The sequence below is a fragment of the Aphelocoma coerulescens genome, chromosome 29 (genome assembly GCF_041296385.1).
Source record: "Aphelocoma coerulescens isolate FSJ_1873_10779 chromosome 29, UR_Acoe_1.0, whole genome shotgun sequence".
NCBI lineage: Eukaryota > Metazoa > Chordata > Aves > Passeriformes > Corvidae > Aphelocoma > Aphelocoma coerulescens.
The window spans coordinates 152,937-172,333 of NC_091042.1; positions in this window are offsets into that span (position 1 = coordinate 152,937).

Here is a 19,397-nt window from a genome sequence, read left to right on the forward strand (position 1 = left end):
TTGTGACACAGCAGGACCTGGTGGAACCAAGGAGCCTTTGTGATACTCCAGATCCACATGGAAGCCAGGGTGCACTGAGACACAGCGGGGCCTTGTGGGAACCAAAGACACCTCTGCAAAAAGCAGGCTAGCTCATAGAAGCAAGGAGTCCATTGTTACAACGTAAAAGCTATGGAAGCAAGGGACCATTGTGACACTGCGGGGCCTCATGGAACCAATTGTCCATGATGACAATGCGGATCAAAGGAGACCATGGTGACACTGCGGAACCTGATGGAACCAAGGAGCCATTGTGACACAGTGGGGCCTCATGGAATCAAGGAGACCATTGTGACCCAGGTGTTGCATGTGAAGGCAAGGAGCCATTGTGACACTTTGGGCTTCTTCCCTTGAGCTCTGCAGCTGGCTGTCCCAGCCCAGCGCACCATGTGCCACCTGCTCTCCTCAGGGCTCTGCCTGCACACAGCCCCAGGAGAAGTTTTCCTGTTTGGAAGGAAAGAATGGAAAAGCCGGAGCAGGTTTCCTAAACAACAAACCCCACTCAGGAGCCACATGCTCAGTACAGGCTGCCTGGAACGATGTCCCCTTTCTACAAGGGTCAGTGTGAGCAGGAATGAATGATCTCTGGGAGCAGAATTCTCGGAGTCTTTCCACTGAATTCTCTGTCCCTGTGTCTTGGGGTGACTTTATCGTGTGTATCCCCAATTGCTGCTCTATGCCCAGAAGTGAACTTTGTGCGTTTCTGTGCCTTTCAACTGAGCCTGAGAGGGGGGAGAGGAAAAAAACCGGACAAACTTCTCAGAGCGTTTGTTCAAGGACACACATACACGCTCCTCTGCATCCTGCTTGCAGCAAGAGCAGAGGAAGCAACTTTGTTTCTTTTTAGCCAGTTTTCAGCTCCTTTTCTCTGGGGGGAGATGGAGAGTTGAACTTTGTTTTCCTGGGACTTCGGGGGTTTTTTTTTCCCTTCTTCTCTTCTTGACTCTTTCAACATCAGAGCACATTGGGAGAATTTTCTCCCGAGGTGGGGGCCCTGAATGTGGGCCCATGAGCCAGCTGCAAGGAGGAGGAGAGAGACTACACCTACGGAAGTGTTGGGGTTCCTCCCCCCTGCCATGAGGTCATGGGAGAGGGGACCCTGGGGTAGAGGCATGGCCTGGGCACGGGGGTCTCCCTGCTCCCTGCTCACATGTGCCCTAATCCTGTTCAGCACTGCTTATTTTGTGTTGCCCTGTGCGAGGAGGGCCCTGGTTGTGCTGTGATTGCTCAGTTCTTTGGCAGTGCCCCGCCCATGTGGCTGGAGAAGAAAGAGCTCTGCAACTTCTCTCAAGAATCGCTCCCTGTTTCTTTGCACGGGCCTCGCTGTCTATGGATGTTTCAGGAGACCCCACCAAAACACGGAAGGACTCTCAAATTATCCCAGCTTTCTCTGCACAGCGAGAGCTTTTAATATTTAGCATTGCTATCCTTTTCCTGTGTGTTTGTTAAAAAAATAGTTTTTATCTCTTTCACTTTCTTCCCAGGAAAGTTCTTTTTTCCAAAAACCTGGTGGGGGAGGGCTGGGTGTAACCTGCCTTCTATCAGAGGATATTTTCCTCCACATTTGTCCAAACCGGCACAGCCTGTCCTTTCCCTGGGTGTCTGTTGCAGATGGAAGCTGCTGGTGCCATTGTCAGCTTGAAGCCCTCTTTTGATGCAAGCAGATGTTGCCAGGTGTGTTCAGCAGCTGTTGCTCAATGCTTATGCCAAGCTATTGTGTTCCTCATGGAACCAAGGAGCCATTGTGACACTGCAGGGGCTGATGGCATCAAGGAGGCAATTGTGACAGTACAGAACCTCCTAGAAACAAGGCTCCATTGTGACACCGTGGGGAATCATGGAATCAAGGAGCCCATTGTGACACGGCTGCATGGAACCAATGGTCCATGGTTACACTGCGGATTCAAGAAGAGCACGGTGACACCACGCAACATCATGGAACCATAGGTCCATTGTGACACAGCGGGGCCTCATGGAAACAAGGGGACCATTGTGGCAAAGCAGGGCCTAATGGAAGCATGGAGAGCATTGTGACACTAAGGAAACTCCTGGAACCAAGATGACCACTGGCACATAATGGAACCTCATGGAAGCAAGCCTCCACAATGACTTTGGAGGGCCTCAGGGACCACAGGACCCATTGTGACACAGCAGGACCTGGTGGAACCAAGGAGCCTTTGTGATACTCCAGATCCACATGGAAGCCAGGGTGCACTGAGACACAGCGGGGCCTTGTTGGAACCAAAGACACCTCTGCAAAAAGCAGGCTAGCTCATAGAAGCAAGGAGTCCATTGTTACAACGTAAAAGCTATGGAAGCAAGGGACCATTGTGACACTGCGGGGCCTCATGGAACCAATTGTCCATGATGACAGTGCGGATCAAAGGAGACCATGGTGACACTGCGGAACCTGATGGAACCAAGGAGCCATTGTGACACAGTGGGGCCTCATGGAATCAAGGAGACCATTGTGACCCAGGTGTTGCATGTGAAGGCAAGGAGCCATTGTGACACTTTGGGCTTCTTCCCTTGAGCTCTGCAGCTGGCTGTCCCAGCCCAGCGCACCATGTGCCACCTGCTCTCCTCAGGGCTCTGCCTGCACACAGCCCCAGGAGAAGTTTTCCTGTTTGGAAGGAAAGAATGGAAAAGCCGGAGCAGGTTTCCTAAACAACAAACCCCACTCAGGAGCCACATGCTCAGTACAGGCTGCCTGGAACGATGTCCCCTTTCTACAAGGGTCAGTGTGAGCAGGAATGAATGATCTCTGGGAGCAGAATTCTCGGAGTCTTTCCACTGAATTCTCTGTCCCTGTGTCTTGGGGTGACTTTATTGTGTGTATCCCCTATTGCTGCTCTATGCCCAGAAGTGAACTTTGTGCATTTCTGTGCCTTTCAACTGAGCCTGAGAGGGGGGAGAGGAAAAAAAAGCCAGACAAACTTCTCAGAGCGTTTGTTCAAGGACACACATACACACTCCTCTGCATCCTGCTTGCAGCAAGAGCAGAGGAAGCAACTTTGTTTCTTTTTAGCCAGTTTTCAGCTCCTTTTCTCTGGGGGGAGATGGAGAGTTGAACTTTGTTTTCCTGGGACTTTGGGGGTTTTTTCCCCTTCTCTTCTTGACTCTTTCAACATCAGAGCACATTGGGAGAATTTTCTCCCGAGGTGGGGGCCCTGAATGTGGGCCCATGAGCCAGCTGCAAGGAGGAGGAGAGAGACTACACCTACGGAAGTGTTGGGGTTCCTCCCCCCTGCCATGAGGTCATGGGAGAGGGGACCCTGGGGTAGAGGCATGGCCTGGGCACGGGGTCTCCCTGCTCCCTGCTCACATGTGCCCTAATCCTGTTCAGCACTGCTTATTTTGTGTTGCCCTGTGCGAGGAGGGCCCTGGTTGTGCCGTGATTGCTCAGTTCTTTGGCAGTGCCCCGCCCATGTGGCTGGAGAAGAAAGAGCTCTGCAACTTCTCTCAAGAATCGCTCCCTGTTTCTTTGCACGGGCCTCGCTGTCTATGGATGTTTCAGGAGACCCCACCGAAGCACGGAAGGACTCTCAAATTATCCCAGCTTTCTCTGCACAGCGAGAGCTTTTAATATTTAGCATTGCTATCCTTTTCCTGTGTGTTTGTTAAAAAAATAGTTTTTATCTCTTTCACTTTCTTCCCAGGAAAGTTCTTTTTTCCAAAAACCTGGTGGGGGAGGGCTGGGTGTAACCTGCCTTCTATCAGAGGATATTTTCCTCCACATTTGTCCAAACCGGCACAGCCTGTCCTTTCCTGGGTCTCTGTTGCAGATGGAAGCTGCTGGTGCCATTGTCAGCTTGAAGCCCTCTTTTGATGCAAGCAGATGTTGCCAGGTGTGTTCAGCAGCTGTTGCTCAATGCTTATGCCAAGCTATTGTGTTCCTCATGGAACCAAGGAGCCATTGTGACACTGCAGGGGCTGATGGCATCAAGGAGGCAATTGTGACAGTACAGAACCTCCTAGAAACAAGGCTCCATTGTGACACCGTGGGGAATCATGGAATCAAGGAGCCCATTGTGACACGGCTGCATGGAACCAATGGTCCATGGTTACACTGCGGATTCAAGAAGAGCACGGTGACACCACGCAACATCATGGAACCATAGGTCCATTGTGACACAGCGGGGCCTCATGGAAACAAGGGGACCATTGTGGCAAAGCAGGGCCTAATGGAAGCATGGAGAGCATTGTGACACTAAGGAAACTCCTGGAACCAAGATGACCACTGGCACATAATGGAACCTCATGGAAGCAAGCCTCCACAATGACTTTGGAGGGCCTCAGGGACCACAGGACCCATTGTGACACAGCAGGACCTGGTGGAACCAAGGAGCCTTTGTGATACTCCAGATCCACATGGAAGCCAGGGTGCACTGAGACACAGCGGGGCCTTGTGGGAACCAAAGACACCTCTGCAAAAAGCAGGCTAGCTCATAGAAGCAAGGAGTCCATTGTTACAACGTAAAAGCTATGGAAGCAAGGGACCATTGTGACACTGCGGGGCCTCATGGAACCAATTGTCCATGATGACAGTGCGGATCAAAGGAGACCATGGTGACACTGCGGAACCTGATGGAACCAAGGAGCCATTGTGACACAGTGGGGCCTCATGGAATCAAGGAGACCATTGTGACCCAGGTGTTGCATGTGAAGGCAAGGAGCCATTGTGACACTTTGGGCTTCTTCCCTTGAGCTCTGCAGCTGGCTGTCCCAGCCCAGCGCACCATGTGCCACCTGCTCTCCTCAGGGCTCTGCCTGCACACAGCCCCAGGAGAAGTTTTCCTGTTTGGAAGGAAAGAATGGAAAAGCCGGAGCAGGTTTCCTAAACAACAAACCCCACTCAGGAGCCACATGCTCAGTACAGGCTGCCTGGAACGATGTCCCCTTTCTACAAGGGTCAGTGTGAGCAGGAATGAATGATCTCTGGGAGCAGAATTCTCGGAGTCTTTCCACTGAATTCTCTGTCCCTGTGTCTTGGGGTGACTTTATCGTGTGTATCCCCAATTGCTGCTCTATGCCCAGAAGTGAACTTTGTGCATTTCTGTGCCTTTCAACTGAGCCTGAGAGGGGGGAGAGGAAAAAAACCGGACAAACTTCTCAGAGCGTTTGTTCAAGGACACACATACACGCTCCTCTGCATCCTGCTTGCAGCAAGAGCAGAGGAAGCAACTTTGTTTCTTTTTAGCCAGTTTTCAGCTCCTTTTCTCTGGGGGGAGATGGAGAGTTGAACTTTGTTTTCCTGGGACTTCGGGGGTTTTTTTTCCCTTCTTCTCTTCTTGACTCTTTCAACATCAGACCACATTGGGAGAATTTTCTCCCGAGGTGGGGGCCCTGAATGTGGGCCCATGAGCCAGCTGCAAGGAGGAGGAGAGAGACTACACCTACGGAAGTGTTGGGGTTCCTCCCCCCTGCCATGAGGTCATGGGAGAGGGGACCCTGGGGTAGAGGCATGGCCTGGGCACGGGGTCTCCCTGCTCCCTGCTCACATGTGCCCTAATCCTGTTCAGCACTGCTTATTTTGTGTTGCCCTGTGCGAGGAGGGCCCTGGTTGTGCTGTGATTGCTCAGTTCTTTGGCAGTGCCCCGCCCATGTGGCTGGAGAAGAAAGAGCTCTGAAACTTCTCTCAAGAATGGCTCCCTGTTTCTTTGCACGGGCCTCGCTGTCTATGGATGTTTCAGGAGACCCCACCGAAACACGGAAGGACTCTCAATCTATCCCAGCTTTCTCTGCACAGCGAGAGCTTTTAATATTTAGCATTGCTATCCTTTTCCTGTGTGTTTGTTAAAAAAATAGTTTTTATCTCTTTCACTTTCTTCCCAGGAAAGTTCTTTTTTCCAAAAACCTGGTGGGGGAGGGCTGGGTGTAACCTGCCTTCTATCAGAGGATATTTTCCTCCACATTTGTCCAAACCGGCACAGCCTGTCCTTTCCTGGGTCTCTGTTGCAGATGGAAGCTGCTGGTGCCATTGTCAGCTTGAAGCACTCTTTTGATGCAAGCAGATGTTGCCAGGTGTGTTCAGCAGCTGTTGCTCAATGCTTATGCCAAGCTATTGTGTTCCTCATGGAACCAAGGAGCCATTGTGACACTGCAGGGGCTGATGGCATCAAGGAGGCAATTGTGACAGTACAGAACCTCCTAGAAACAAGGCTCCATTGTGACACCGTGGGGAATCATGGAATCAAGGAGCCCATTGTGACACGGCTGCATGGAACCAATGGTCCATGGTTACACTGCGGATTCAAGAAGAGCACGGTGACACCACGCAACATCATGGAACCATAGGTCCATTGTGACACAGCGGGGCCTCATGGAAACAAGGGGACCATTGTGGCAAAGCAGGGCCTAATGGAAGCATGGAGAGCATTGTGACACTAAGGAAACTCCTGGAACCAAGATGACCACTGGCACATAATGGAACCTCATGGAAGCAAGCCTCCACAATGACTTTGGAGGGCCTCAGGGACCACAGGACCCATTGTGACACAGCAGGACCTGGTGGAACCAAGGAGCCTTTGTGATACTCCAGATCCACATGGAAGCCAGGGTGCACTGAGACACAGCGGGGCCTTGTGGGAACCAAAGACACCTCTGCAAAAAGCAGGCTAGCTCATAGAAGCAAGGAGTCCATTGTTACAACGTAAAAGCTATGGAAGCAAGGGACCATTGTGACACTGCGGGGCCTCATGGAACCAATTGTCCATGATGACAATGCGGATCAAAGGAGACCATGGTGACACTGCGGAACCTGATGGAACCAAGGAGCCATTGTGACACAGTGGGGCCTCATGGAATCAAGGAGACCATTGTGACCCAGGTGTTGCATGTGAAGGCAAGGAGCCATTGTGACACTTTGGGCTTCTTCCCTTGAGCTCTGCAGCTGGCTGTCCCAGCCCAGCGCACCATGTGCCACCTGCTCTCCTCAGGGCTCTGCCTGCACACAGCCCCAGGAGAAGTTTTCCTGTTTGGAAGGAAAGAATGGAAAAGCCGGAGCAGGTTTCCTAAACAACAAACCCCACTCAGGAGCCACATGCTCAGTACAGGCTGCCTGGAACGATGTCCCCTTTCTACAAGGGTCAGTGTGAGCAGGAATGAATGATCTCTGGGAGCAGAATTCTCGGAGTCTTTCCACTGAATTCTCTGTCCCTGTGTCTTGGGGTGACTTTATCGTGTGTATCCCCAATTGCTGCTCTATGCCCAGAAGTGAACTTTGTGCGTTTCTGTGCCTTTCAACTGAGCCTGAGAGGGGGGAGAGGAAAAAAACCGGACAAACTTCTCAGAGCGTTTGTTCAAGGACACACATACACGCTCCTCTGCATCCTGCTTGCAGCAAGAGCAGAGGAAGCAACTTTGTTTCTTTTTAGCCAGTTTTCAGCTCCTTTTCTCTGGGGGGAGATGGAGAGTTGAACTTTGTTTTCCTGGGACTTCGGGGGTTTTTTTTCCCTTCTTCTCTTCTTGACTCTTTCAACATCAGACCACATTGGGAGAATTTTCTCCCGAGGTGGGGGCCCTGAATGTGGGCCCATGAGCCAGCTGCAAGGAGGAGGAGAGAGACTACACCTACGGAAGTGTTGGGGTTCCTCCCCCCTGCCATGAGGTCATGGGAGAGGGGACCCTGGGGTAGAGGCATGGCCTGGGCACGGGGTCTCCCTGCTCCCTGCTCACATGTGCCCTAATCCTGTTCAGCACTGCTTATTTTGTGTTGCCCTGTGCGAGGGGGGCCCTGGTTGTGCCGTGATTGCTCAGTTCTTTGGCAGTGCCCCGCCCATGTGGCTGGAGAAGAAAGAGCTCTGAAACTTCTCTCAAGAATCGCTCCCTGTTTCTTTGCACGGGCCTCGCTGTCTATGGATGTTTCAGGAGACCCCACCGAAGCACGGAAGGACTCTCAAATTATCCCAGCTTTCTCTGCACAGCGAGAGCTTTTAATATTTAGCATTGCTATCCTTTTCCTGTGTGTTTGTTAAAAAAATAGTTTTTATCTCTTTCACTTTCTTCCCAGGAAAGTTCTTTTTTCCAAAAACCTGGTGGGGGAGGGCTGGGTGTAACCTGCCTTCTATCAGAGGATATTTTCCTCCACATTTGTCCAAACCGGCACAGCCTGTCCTTTCCTGGGTCTCTGTTGCAGATGGAAGCTGCTGGTGCCATTGTCAGCTTGAAGCACTCTTTTGATGCAAGCAGATGTTGCCAGGTGTGTTCAGCAGCTGTTGCTCAATGCTTATGCCAAGCTATTGTGTTCCTCATGGAACCAAGGAGCCATTGTGACACTGCAGGGGCTGATGGCATCAAGGAGGCAATTGTGACAGTACAGAACCTCCTAGAAACAAGGCTCCATTGTGACACCGTGGGGAATCATGGAATCAAGGAGCCCATTGTGACACGGCTGCATGGAACCAATGGTCCATGGTTACACGGCGGATTCAAGAAGAGCACGGTGACACCACGCAACATCATGGAACCATAGGTCCATTGTGACACAGCGGGGCCTCATGGAAACAAGGGGACCATTGTGGCAAAGCAGGGCCTAATGGAAGCATGGAGAGCATTGTGACACTAAGGAAACTCCTGGAACCAAGATGACCACTGGCACATAATGGAACCTCATGGAAGCAAGCCTCCACAATGACTTTGGAGGGCCTCAGGGACCACAGGACCCATTGTGACACAGCAGGACCTGGTGGAACCAAGGAGCCTTTGTGATACTCCAGATCCACATGGAAGCCAGGGTGCACTGAGACACAGCGGGGCCTTGTTGGAACCAAAGACACCTCTGCAAAAAGCAGGCTAGCTCATAGAAGCAAGGAGTCCATTGTTACAACGTAAAAGCTATGGAAGCAAGGGACCATTGTGACACTGCGGGGCCTCATGGAACCAATTGTCCATGATGACAATGCGGATCAAAGGAGACCATGGTGACACTGCGGAACCTGATGGAACCAAGGAGCCATTGTGACACAGTGGGGCCTCATGGAATCAAGGAGACCATTGTGACCCAGGTGTTGCATGGGAAGGCAAGGAGCCATTGTGACACTTTGGGCTTCTTCCCTTGAGCTCTGCAGCTGGCTGTCCCAGCCCAGCGCACCATGTGCCACCTGCTCTCCTCAGGGCTCTGCCTGCACACAGCCCCAGGAGAAGTTTTCCTGTTTGGAAGGAAAGAATGGAAAAGCCGGAGCAGGTTTCCTAAACAACAAACCCCACTCAGGAGCCACATGCTCAGTACAGGCTGCCTGGAACGATGTCCCCTTTCTACAAGGGTCAGTGTGAGCAGGAATGAATGATCTCTGGGAGCAGAATTCTCGGAGTCTTTCCACTGAATTCTCTGTCCCTGTGTCTTGGGGTGACTTTATTGTGTGTATCCCCTATTGCTGCTCTATGCCCAGAAGTGAACTTTGTGCATTTCTGTGCCTTTCAACTGAGCCTGAGAGGGGGGAGAGGAAAAAAAAGCCAGACAAACTTCTCAGAGCGTTTGTTCAAGGACACACATACACACTCCTCTGCATCCTGCTTGCAGCAAGAGCAGAGGAAGCAACTTTGTTTCTTTTTAGCCAGTTTTCAGCTCCTTTTCTCTGGGGGGAGATGGAGAGTTGAACTTTGTTTTCCTGGGACTTTGGGGGTTTTTTCCCCTTCTCTTCTTGACTCTTTCAACATCAGAGCACATTGGGAGAATTTTCTCCCGAGGTGGGGGCCCTGAATGTGGGCCCATGAGCCAGCTGCAAGGAGGAGGAGAGAGACTACACCTACGGAAGTGTTGGGGTTCCTCCCCCCTGCCATGAGGTCATGGGAGAGGGGACCCTGGGGTAGAGGCATGGCCTGGGCACGGGGTCTCCCTGCTCCCTGCTCACATGTGCCCTAATCCTGTTCAGCACTGCTTATTTTGTGTTGCCCTGTGCGAGGAGGGCCCTGGTTGTGCCGTGATTGCTCAGTTCTTTGGCAGTGCCCCGCCCATGTGGCTGGAGAAGAAAGAGCTCTGAAACTTCTCTCAAGAATCGCTCCCTGTTTCTTTGCACGGGCCTCGCTGTCTATGGATGTTTCAGGAGACCCCACCGAAACACGGAAGGACTCTCAATCTATCCCAGCTTTCTCTGCACAGCGAGAGCTTTTAATATTTAGCATTGCTATCCTTTTCCTGTGTGTTTGTTAAAAAAATAGTTTTTATCTCTTTCACTTTCTTCCCAGGAAAGTTCTTTCTTCCAAAAACCTGGTGGGGGAGGGCTGGGTGTAACCTGCCTTCTATCAGAGGATATTTTCCTCCACATTTGTCCAAACCGGCACAGCCTGTCCTTTCCTGGGTCTCTGTTGCAGATGGAAGCTGCTGGTGCCATTGTCAGCTTGAAGCACTCTTTTGATGCAAGCAGATGTTGCCAGGTGTGTTCAGCAGCTGTTGCTCAATGCTTATGCCAAGCTATTGTGTTCCTCATGGAACCAAGGAGCCATTGTGACACTGCAGGGGCTGATGGCATCAAGGAGGCAATTGTGACAGTACAGAACCTCCTAGAAACAAGGCTCCATTGTGACACCGTGGGGAATCATGGAATCAAGGAGCCCATTGTGACACGGCTGCATGGAACCAATGGTCCATGGTTACACTGCGGATTCAAGAAGAGCACGGTGACACCACGCAACATCATGGAACCATAGGTCCATTGTGACACAGCGGGGCCTCATGGAAACAAGGGGACCATTGTGGCAAAGCAGGGCCTAATGGAAGCATGGAGAGCATTGTGACACTAAGGAAACTCCTGGAACCAAGATGACCACTGGCACATAATGGAACCTCATGGAAGCAAGCCTCCACAATGACTTTGGAGGGCCTCAGGGACCACAGGACCCATTGTGACACAGCAGGACCTGGTGGAACCAAGGAGCCTTTGTGATACTCCAGATCCACATGGAAGCCAGGGTGCACTGAGACACAGCGGGGCCTTGTGGGAACCAAAGACACCTCTGCAAAAAGCAGGCTAGCTCATAGAAGCAAGGAGTCCATTGTTACAACGTAAAAGCTATGGAAGCAAGGGACCATTGTGACACTGCGGGGCCTCATGGAACCAATTGTCCATGATGACAATGCGGATCAAAGGAGACCATGGTGACACTGCGGAACCTGATGGAACCAAGGAGCCATTGTGACACAGTGGGGCCTCATGGAATCAAGGAGACCATTGTGACCCAGGTGTTGCATGTGAAGGCAAGGAGCCATTGTGACACTTTGGGCTTCTTCCCTTGAGCTCTGCAGCTGGCTGTCCCAGCCCAGCGCACCATGTGCCACCTGCTCTCCTCAGGGCTCTGCCTGCACACAGCCCCAGGAGAAGTTTTCCTGTTTGGAAGGAAAGAATGGAAAAGCCGGAGCAGGTTTCCTAAACAACAAACCCCACTCAGGAGCCACATGCTCAGTACAGGCTGCCTGGAACGATGTCCCCTTTCTACAAGGGTCAGTGTGAGCAGGAATGAATGATCTCTGGGAGCAGAATTCTCGGAGTCTTTCCACTGAATTCTCTGTCCCTGTGTCTTGGGGTGACTTTATCGTGTGTATCCCCAATTGCTGCTCTATGCCCAGAAGTGAACTTTGTGCGTTTCTGTGCCTTTCAACTGAGCCTGAGAGGGGGGAGAGGAAAAAAACCGGACAAACTTCTCAGAGCGTTTGTTCAAGGACACACATACACGCTCCTCTGCATCCTGCTTGCAGCAAGAGCAGAGGAAGCAACTTTGTTTCTTTTTAGCCAGTTTTCAGCTCCTTTTCTCTGGGGGGAGATGGAGAGTTGAACTTTGTTTTCCTGGGACTTCGGGGGTTTTTTTTTCCCTTCTTCTCTTCTTGACTCTTTCAACATCAGAGCACATTGGGAGAATTTTCTCCCGAGGTGGGGGCCCTGAATGTGGGCCCATGAGCCAGCTGCAAGGAGGAGGAGAGAGACTACACCTACGGAAGTGTTGGGGTTCCTCCCCCCTGCCATGAGGTCATGGGAGAGGGGACCCTGGGGTAGAGGCATGGCCTGGGCACGGGGGTCTCCCTGCTCCCTGCTCACATGTGCCCTAATCCTGTTCAGCACTGCTTATTTTGTGTTGCCCTGTGCGAGGAGGGCCCTGGTTGTGCTGTGATTGCTCAGTTCTTTGGCAGTGCCCCGCCCATGTGGCTGGAGAAGAAAGAGCTCTGCAACTTCTCTCAAGAATCGCTCCCTGTTTCTTTGCACGGGCCTCGCTGTCTATGGATGTTTCAGGAGACCCCACCAAAACACGGAAGGACTCTCAAATTATCCCAGCTTTCTCTGCACAGCGAGAGCTTTTAATATTTAGCATTGCTATCCTTTTCCTGTGTGTTTGTTAAAAAAATAGTTTTTATCTCTTTCACTTTCTTCCCAGGAAAGTTCTTTTTTCCAAAAACCTGGTGGGGGAGGGCTGGGTGTAACCTGCCTTCTATCAGAGGATATTTTCCTCCACATTTGTCCAAACCGGCACAGCCTGTCCTTTCCCTGGGTGTCTGTTGCAGATGGAAGCTGCTGGTGCCATTGTCAGCTTGAAGCCCTCTTTTGATGCAAGCAGATGTTGCCAGGTGTGTTCAGCAGCTGTTGCTCAATGCTTATGCCAAGCTATTGTGTTCCTCATGGAACCAAGGAGCCATTGTGACACTGCAGGGGCTGATGGCATCAAGGAGGCAATTGTGACAGTACAGAACCTCCTAGAAACAAGGCTCCATTGTGACACCGTGGGGAATCATGGAATCAAGGAGCCCATTGTGACACGGCTGCATGGAACCAATGGTCCATGGTTACACTGCGGATTCAAGAAGAGCACGGTGACACCACGCAACATCATGGAACCATAGGTCCATTGTGACACAGCGGGGCCTCATGGAAACAAGGGGACCATTGTGGCAAAGCAGGGCCTAATGGAAGCATGGAGAGCATTGTGACACTAAGGAAACTCCTGGAACCAAGATGACCACTGGCACATAATGGAACCTCATGGAAGCAAGCCTCCACAATGACTTTGGAGGGCCTCAGGGACCACAGGACCCATTGTGACACAGCAGGACCTGGTGGAACCAAGGAGCCTTTGTGATACTCCAGATCCACATGGAAGCCAGGGTGCACTGAGACACAGCGGGGCCTTGTTGGAACCAAAGACACCTCTGCAAAAAGCAGGCTAGCTCATAGAAGCAAGGAGTCCATTGTTACAACGTAAAAGCTATGGAAGCAAGGGACCATTGTGACACTGCGGGGCCTCATGGAACCAATTGTCCATGATGACAGTGCGGATCAAAGGAGACCATGGTGACACTGCGGAACCTGATGGAACCAAGGAGCCATTGTGACACAGTGGGGCCTCATGGAATCAAGGAGACCATTGTGACCCAGGTGTTGCATGTGAAGGCAAGGAGCCATTGTGACACTTTGGGCTTCTTCCCTTGAGCTCTGCAGCTGGCTGTCCCAGCCCAGCGCACCATGTGCCACCTGCTCTCCTCAGGGCTCTGCCTGCACACAGCCCCAGGAGAAGTTTTCCTGTTTGGAAGGAAAGAATGGAAAAGCCGGAGCAGGTTTCCTAAACAACAAACCCCACTCAGGAGCCACATGCTCAGTACAGGCTGCCTGGAACGATGTCCCCTTTCTACAAGGGTCAGTGTGAGCAGGAATGAATGATCTCTGGGAGCAGAATTCTCGGAGTCTTTCCACTGAATTCTCTGTCCCTGTGTCTTGGGGTGACTTTATTGTGTGTATCCCCTATTGCTGCTCTATGCCCAGAAGTGAACTTTGTGCATTTCTGTGCCTTTCAACTGAGCCTGAGAGGGGGGAGAGGAAAAAAAAGCCAGACAAACTTCTCAGAGCGTTTGTTCAAGGACACACATACACACTCCTCTGCATCCTGCTTGCAGCAAGAGCAGAGGAAGCAACTTTGTTTCTTTTTAGCCAGTTTTCAGCTCCTTTTCTCTGGGGGGAGATGGAGAGTTGAACTTTGTTTTCCTGGGACTTTGGGGGTTTTTTCCCCTTCTCTTCTTGACTCTTTCAACATCAGAGCACATTGGGAGAATTTTCTCCCGAGGTGGGGGCCCTGAATGTGGGCCCATGAGCCAGCTGCAAGGAGGAGGAGAGAGACTACACCTACGGAAGTGTTGGGGTTCCTCCCCCCTGCCATGAGGTCATGGGAGAGGGGACCCTGGGGTAGAGGCATGGCCTGGGCACGGGGTCTCCCTGCTCCCTGCTCACATGTGCCCTAATCCTGTTCAGCACTGCTTATTTTGTGTTGCCCTGTGCGAGGAGGGCCCTGGTTGTGCCGTGATTGCTCAGTTCTTTGGCAGTGCCCCGCCCATGTGGCTGGAGAAGAAAGAGCTCTGCAACTTCTCTCAAGAATCGCTCCCTGTTTCTTTGCACGGGCCTCGCTGTCTATGGATGTTTCAGGAGACCCCACCGAAGCACGGAAGGACTCTCAAATTATCCCAGCTTTCTCTGCACAGCGAGAGCTTTTAATATTTAGCATTGCTATCCTTTTCCTGTGTGTTTGTTAAAAAAATAGTTTTTATCTCTTTCACTTTCTTCCCAGGAAAGTTCTTTTTTCCAAAAACCTGGTGGGGGAGGGCTGGGTGTAACCTGCCTTCTATCAGAGGATATTTTCCTCCACATTTGTCCAAACCGGCACAGCCTGTCCTTTCCTGGGTCTCTGTTGCAGATGGAAGCTGCTGGTGCCATTGTCAGCTTGAAGCCCTCTTTTGATGCAAGCAGATGTTGCCAGGTGTGTTCAGCAGCTGTTGCTCAATGCTTATGCCAAGCTATTGTGTTCCTCATGGAACCAAGGAGCCATTGTGACACTGCAGGGGCTGATGGCATCAAGGAGGCAATTGTGACAGTACAGAACCTCCTAGAAACAAGGCTCCATTGTGACACCGTGGGGAATCATGGAATCAAGGAGCCCATTGTGACACGGCTGCATGGAACCAATGGTCCATGGTTACACTGCGGATTCAAGAAGAGCACGGTGACACCACGCAACATCATGGAACCATAGGTCCATTGTGACACAGCGGGGCCTCATGGAAACAAGGGGACCATTGTGGCAAAGCAGGGCCTAATGGAAGCATGGAGAGCATTGTGACACTAAGGAAACTCCTGGAACCAAGATGACCACTGGCACATAATGGAACCTCATGGAAGCAAGCCTCCACAATGACTTTGGAGGGCCTCAGGGACCACAGGACCCATTGTGACACAGCAGGACCTGGTGGAACCAAGGAGCCTTTGTGATACTCCAGATCCACATGGAAGCCAGGGTGCACTGAGACACAGCGGGGCCTTGTGGGAACCAAAGACACCTCTGCAAAAAGCAGGCTAGCTCATAGAAGCAAGGAGTCCATTGTTACAACGTAAAAGCTATGGAAGCAAGGGACCATTGTGACACTGCGGGGCCTCATGGAACCAATTGTCCATGATGACAGTGCGGATCAAAGGAGACCATGGTGACACTGCGGAACCTGATGGAACCAAGGAGCCATTGTGACACAGTGGGGCCTCATGGAATCAAGGAGACCATTGTGACCCAGGTGTTGCATGGGAAGGCAAGGAGCCATTGTGACACTTTGGGCTTCTTCCCTTGAGCTCTGCAGCTGGCTGTCCCAGCCCAGCGCACCATGTGCCACCTGCTCTCCTCAGGGCTCTGCCTGCACACAGCCCCAGGAGAAGTTTTCCTGTTTGGAAGGAAAGAATGGAAAAGCCGGAGCAGGTTTCCTAAACAACAAACCCCACTCAGGAGCCACATGCTCAGTACAGGCTGCCTGGAACGATGTCCCCTTTCTACAAGGGTCAGTGTGAGCAGGAATGATCTCTGGGAGCAGAATTCTCGGAGTCTTTCCACTGAATTCTCTGTCCCTGTGTCTTGGGGTGACTTTATCGTGTGTATCCCCTATTGCTGCTCTATGCCCAGAAGTGAACTTTGTGCGTTTCTGTGCCTTTCAACTGAGCCTGAGAGGGGGGAGAGGAAAAAAAAGCCAGACAAACTTCTCAGAGCGTTTGTTCAAGGACACACATACACACTCCTCTGCATCCTGCTTGCAGCAAGAGCAGAGGAAGCAACTTTGTTTCTTTTTAGCCAGTTTTCAGCTCCTTTTCTCTGGGGGGAGATGGAGAGTTGAACTTTGTTTTCCTGGGACTTTGGGGGTTTTTTCCCCTTCTCTTCTTGACTCTTTCAACATCAGAGCACATTGGGAGAATTTTCTCCCGAGGTGGGGGCCCTGAATGTGGGCCCATGAGCCAGCTGCAAGGAGGAGGAGAGAGACTACACCTACGGAAGTGTTGGGGTTCCTCCCCCCTGCCATGAGGTCATGGGAGAGGGGACCCTGGGGTAGAGGCATGGCCTGGGCACGGGGTCTCCCTGCTCCCTGCTCACATGTGCCCTAATCCTGTTCAGCACTGCTTATTTTGTGTTGCCCTGTGCGAGGAGGGCCCTGGTTGTGCCGTGATTGCTCAGTTCTTTGGCAGTGCCCCGCCCATGTGGCTGGAGAAGAAAGAGCTCTGCAACTTCTCTCAAGAATCGCTCCCTGTTTCTTTGCACGGGCCTCGCTGTCTATGGATGTTTCAGGAGACCCCACCGAAACACGGAAGGACTCTCAAATTATCCCAGCTTTCTCTGCACAGCGAGAGCTTTTAATATTTAGCATTGCTATCCTTTTCCTGTGTGTTTGTTAAAAAAATAGTTTTTATCTCTTTCACTTTCTTCCCAGGAAAGTTCTTTCTTCCAAAAACCTGGTGGGGGAGGGCTGGGTGTAACCTGCCTTCTATCAGAGGATATTTTCCTCCACATTTGTCCAAACTGGCACAGCCTGTCCTTTCCTGGGTCTCTGTTGCAGATGGAAGCTGCTGGTGCCATTGTCAGCTTGAAGCCCTCTTTTGATGCAAGCAGATGTTGCCAGGTGTGTTCAGCAGCTGTTGCTCAATGCTTATGCCAAGCTATTGTGTTCCTCATGGAACCAAGGAGCCATTGTGACACTGCAGGGGCTGATGGCATCAAGGAGGCAATTGTGACAGTACAGAAGCTCCTAGAAACAAGGCTCCATTGTGACACCGTGGGGAATCATGGAATCAAGGAGCCCATTGTGACACGGCTGCATGGAACCAATGGTCCATGGTTACACTGCGGATTCAAGAAGAGCACGGTGACACCACGCAACATCATGGAACCATAGGTCCATTGTGACACAGCGGGGCCTCATGGAAACAAGGGGACCATTGTGGCAAAGCAGGGCCTAATGGAAGCATGGAGAGCATTGTGACACTAAGGAAACTCCTGGAACCAAGATGACCACTGGCACATAATGGAACCTCATGGAAGCAAGCCTCCACAATGACTTTGGAGGGCCTCAGGGACCACAGGACCCATTGTGACACAGCAGGACCTGGTGGAACCAAGGAGCCTTTGTGATACTCCAGATCCACATGGAAGCCAGGGTGCACTGAGACACAGCGGGGCCTTGTGGGAACCAAAGACACCTCTGCAAAAAGCAGGCTAGCTCATAGAAGCAAGGAGTCCATTGTTACAACGTAAAAGCTATGGAAGCAAGGGACCATTGTGACACTGCGGGGCCTCATGGAACCAATTGTCCATGATGACAGTGCGGATCAAAGGAGACCATGGTGACACTGCGGAACCTGATGGAACCAAGGAGCCATTGTGACACAGTGGGGCCTCATGGAATCAAGGAGACCATTGTGACCCAGGTGTTGCATGGGAAGGCAAGGAGCCATTGTGACACTTTGGGCTTCTTCCCTTGAGCTCTGCAGCTGGCTGTCCCAGCCCAGCGCACCATGTGCCACCTGCTCTCCTCAGGGCTCTGCCTGCACACAGCCCCAGGAGAAGTTTTCCTGTTTGGAAGGAAAGAATGGAAAAGCCTGAGCAGGTTTCCTAAACAACAAACCCCACTCAGGAGCCACATGCTCAGTACAGGCTGCCTGGAACGATGTCCCCTTTCTACAAGGGTCAGTGTGAGCAGGAATGAATGATCTCTGGGAGCAGAATTCTCGGAGTCTTTCCACTGAATTCTCTGTCCCTGTGTCTTGGGGTGACTTTATCGTGTGTATCCCCAATTGCTGCTCTATGCCCAGAAGTGAACTTTGTGCGTTTCTGTGCCTTTCAACTGAGCCTGAGAGGGGGGAGAGGAAAAAAACCGGACAAACTTCTCAGAGCGTTTGTTCAAGGACACACATACACACTCCTCTGCATCCTGCTTGCAGCAAGAGCAGAGGAAGCAACTTTGTTTCTTTTTAGCCAGTTTTCAGCTCCTTTTCTCTGGGGGGAGATGGAGAGTTGAACTTTGTTTTCCTGGGACTTCGGGGGTTTTTTTTCCCTTCTTCTCTTCTTGACTCTTTCAACATCAGAGCACATTGGGAGAATTTTCTCCCGAGGTGGGGGCCCTGAATGTGGGCCCATGAGCCAGCTGCAAGGAGGAGGAGAGAGACTACACCTATGGAAGTGTTGGGGTTCCTCCCCCCTGCCATGAGGTCATGGGAGAGGGGACCCTGGGGTAGAGGCATGGCCTGGGCACGGGGGTCTCCCTGCTCCCTGCTCACATGTGCCCTAATCCTGTTCAGCACTGCTTATTTTGTGTTGCCCTGTGCGAGGAGGGCCCTGGTTGTGCTGTGATTGCTCAGTTCTTTGGCAGTGCCCCGCCCATGTGGCTGGAGAAGAAAGAGCTCTGCAACTTCTCTCAAGAATGGCTCCCTGTTTCTTTGCACGGGCCTCGCTGTCTATGGATGTTTCAGGAGACCCCACCGAAACACGGAAGGACTCTCAAATTATCCCAGCTTTCTCTGCACAGCGAGAGCTTTTAATATTTAGCATTGCTATCCTTTTCCTGTGTGTTTGTTAAAAAAATAGTTTTTATCTCTTTCACTTTCTTCCCAGGAAAGTTCTTTTTTCCAAAAACCTGGTGGGGGAGGGCTGGGTGTAACCTGCCTTCTATCAGAGGATATTTTCCTCCACATTTGTCCAAACCGGCACAGCCTGTCCTTTCCTGGGTCTCTGTTGCAGATGGAAGCTGCTGGTGCCATTGTCAGCTTGAAGCACTCTTTTGATGCAAGCAGATGTTGCCAGGTGTGTTCAGCAGCTGTTGCTCAATGCTTATGCCAAGCTATTGTGTTCCTCATGGAACCAAGGAGCCATTGTGACACTGCAGGGGCTGATGGCATCAAGGAGGCAATTGTGACAGTACAGAACCTCCTAGAAACAAGGCTCCATTGTGACACCGTGGGGAATCATGGAATCAAGGAGCCCATTGTGACACGGCTGCATGGAACCAATGGTCCATGGTTACACGGCGGATTCAAGAAGAGCACGGTGACACCACGCAACATCATGGAACCATAGGTCCATTGTGA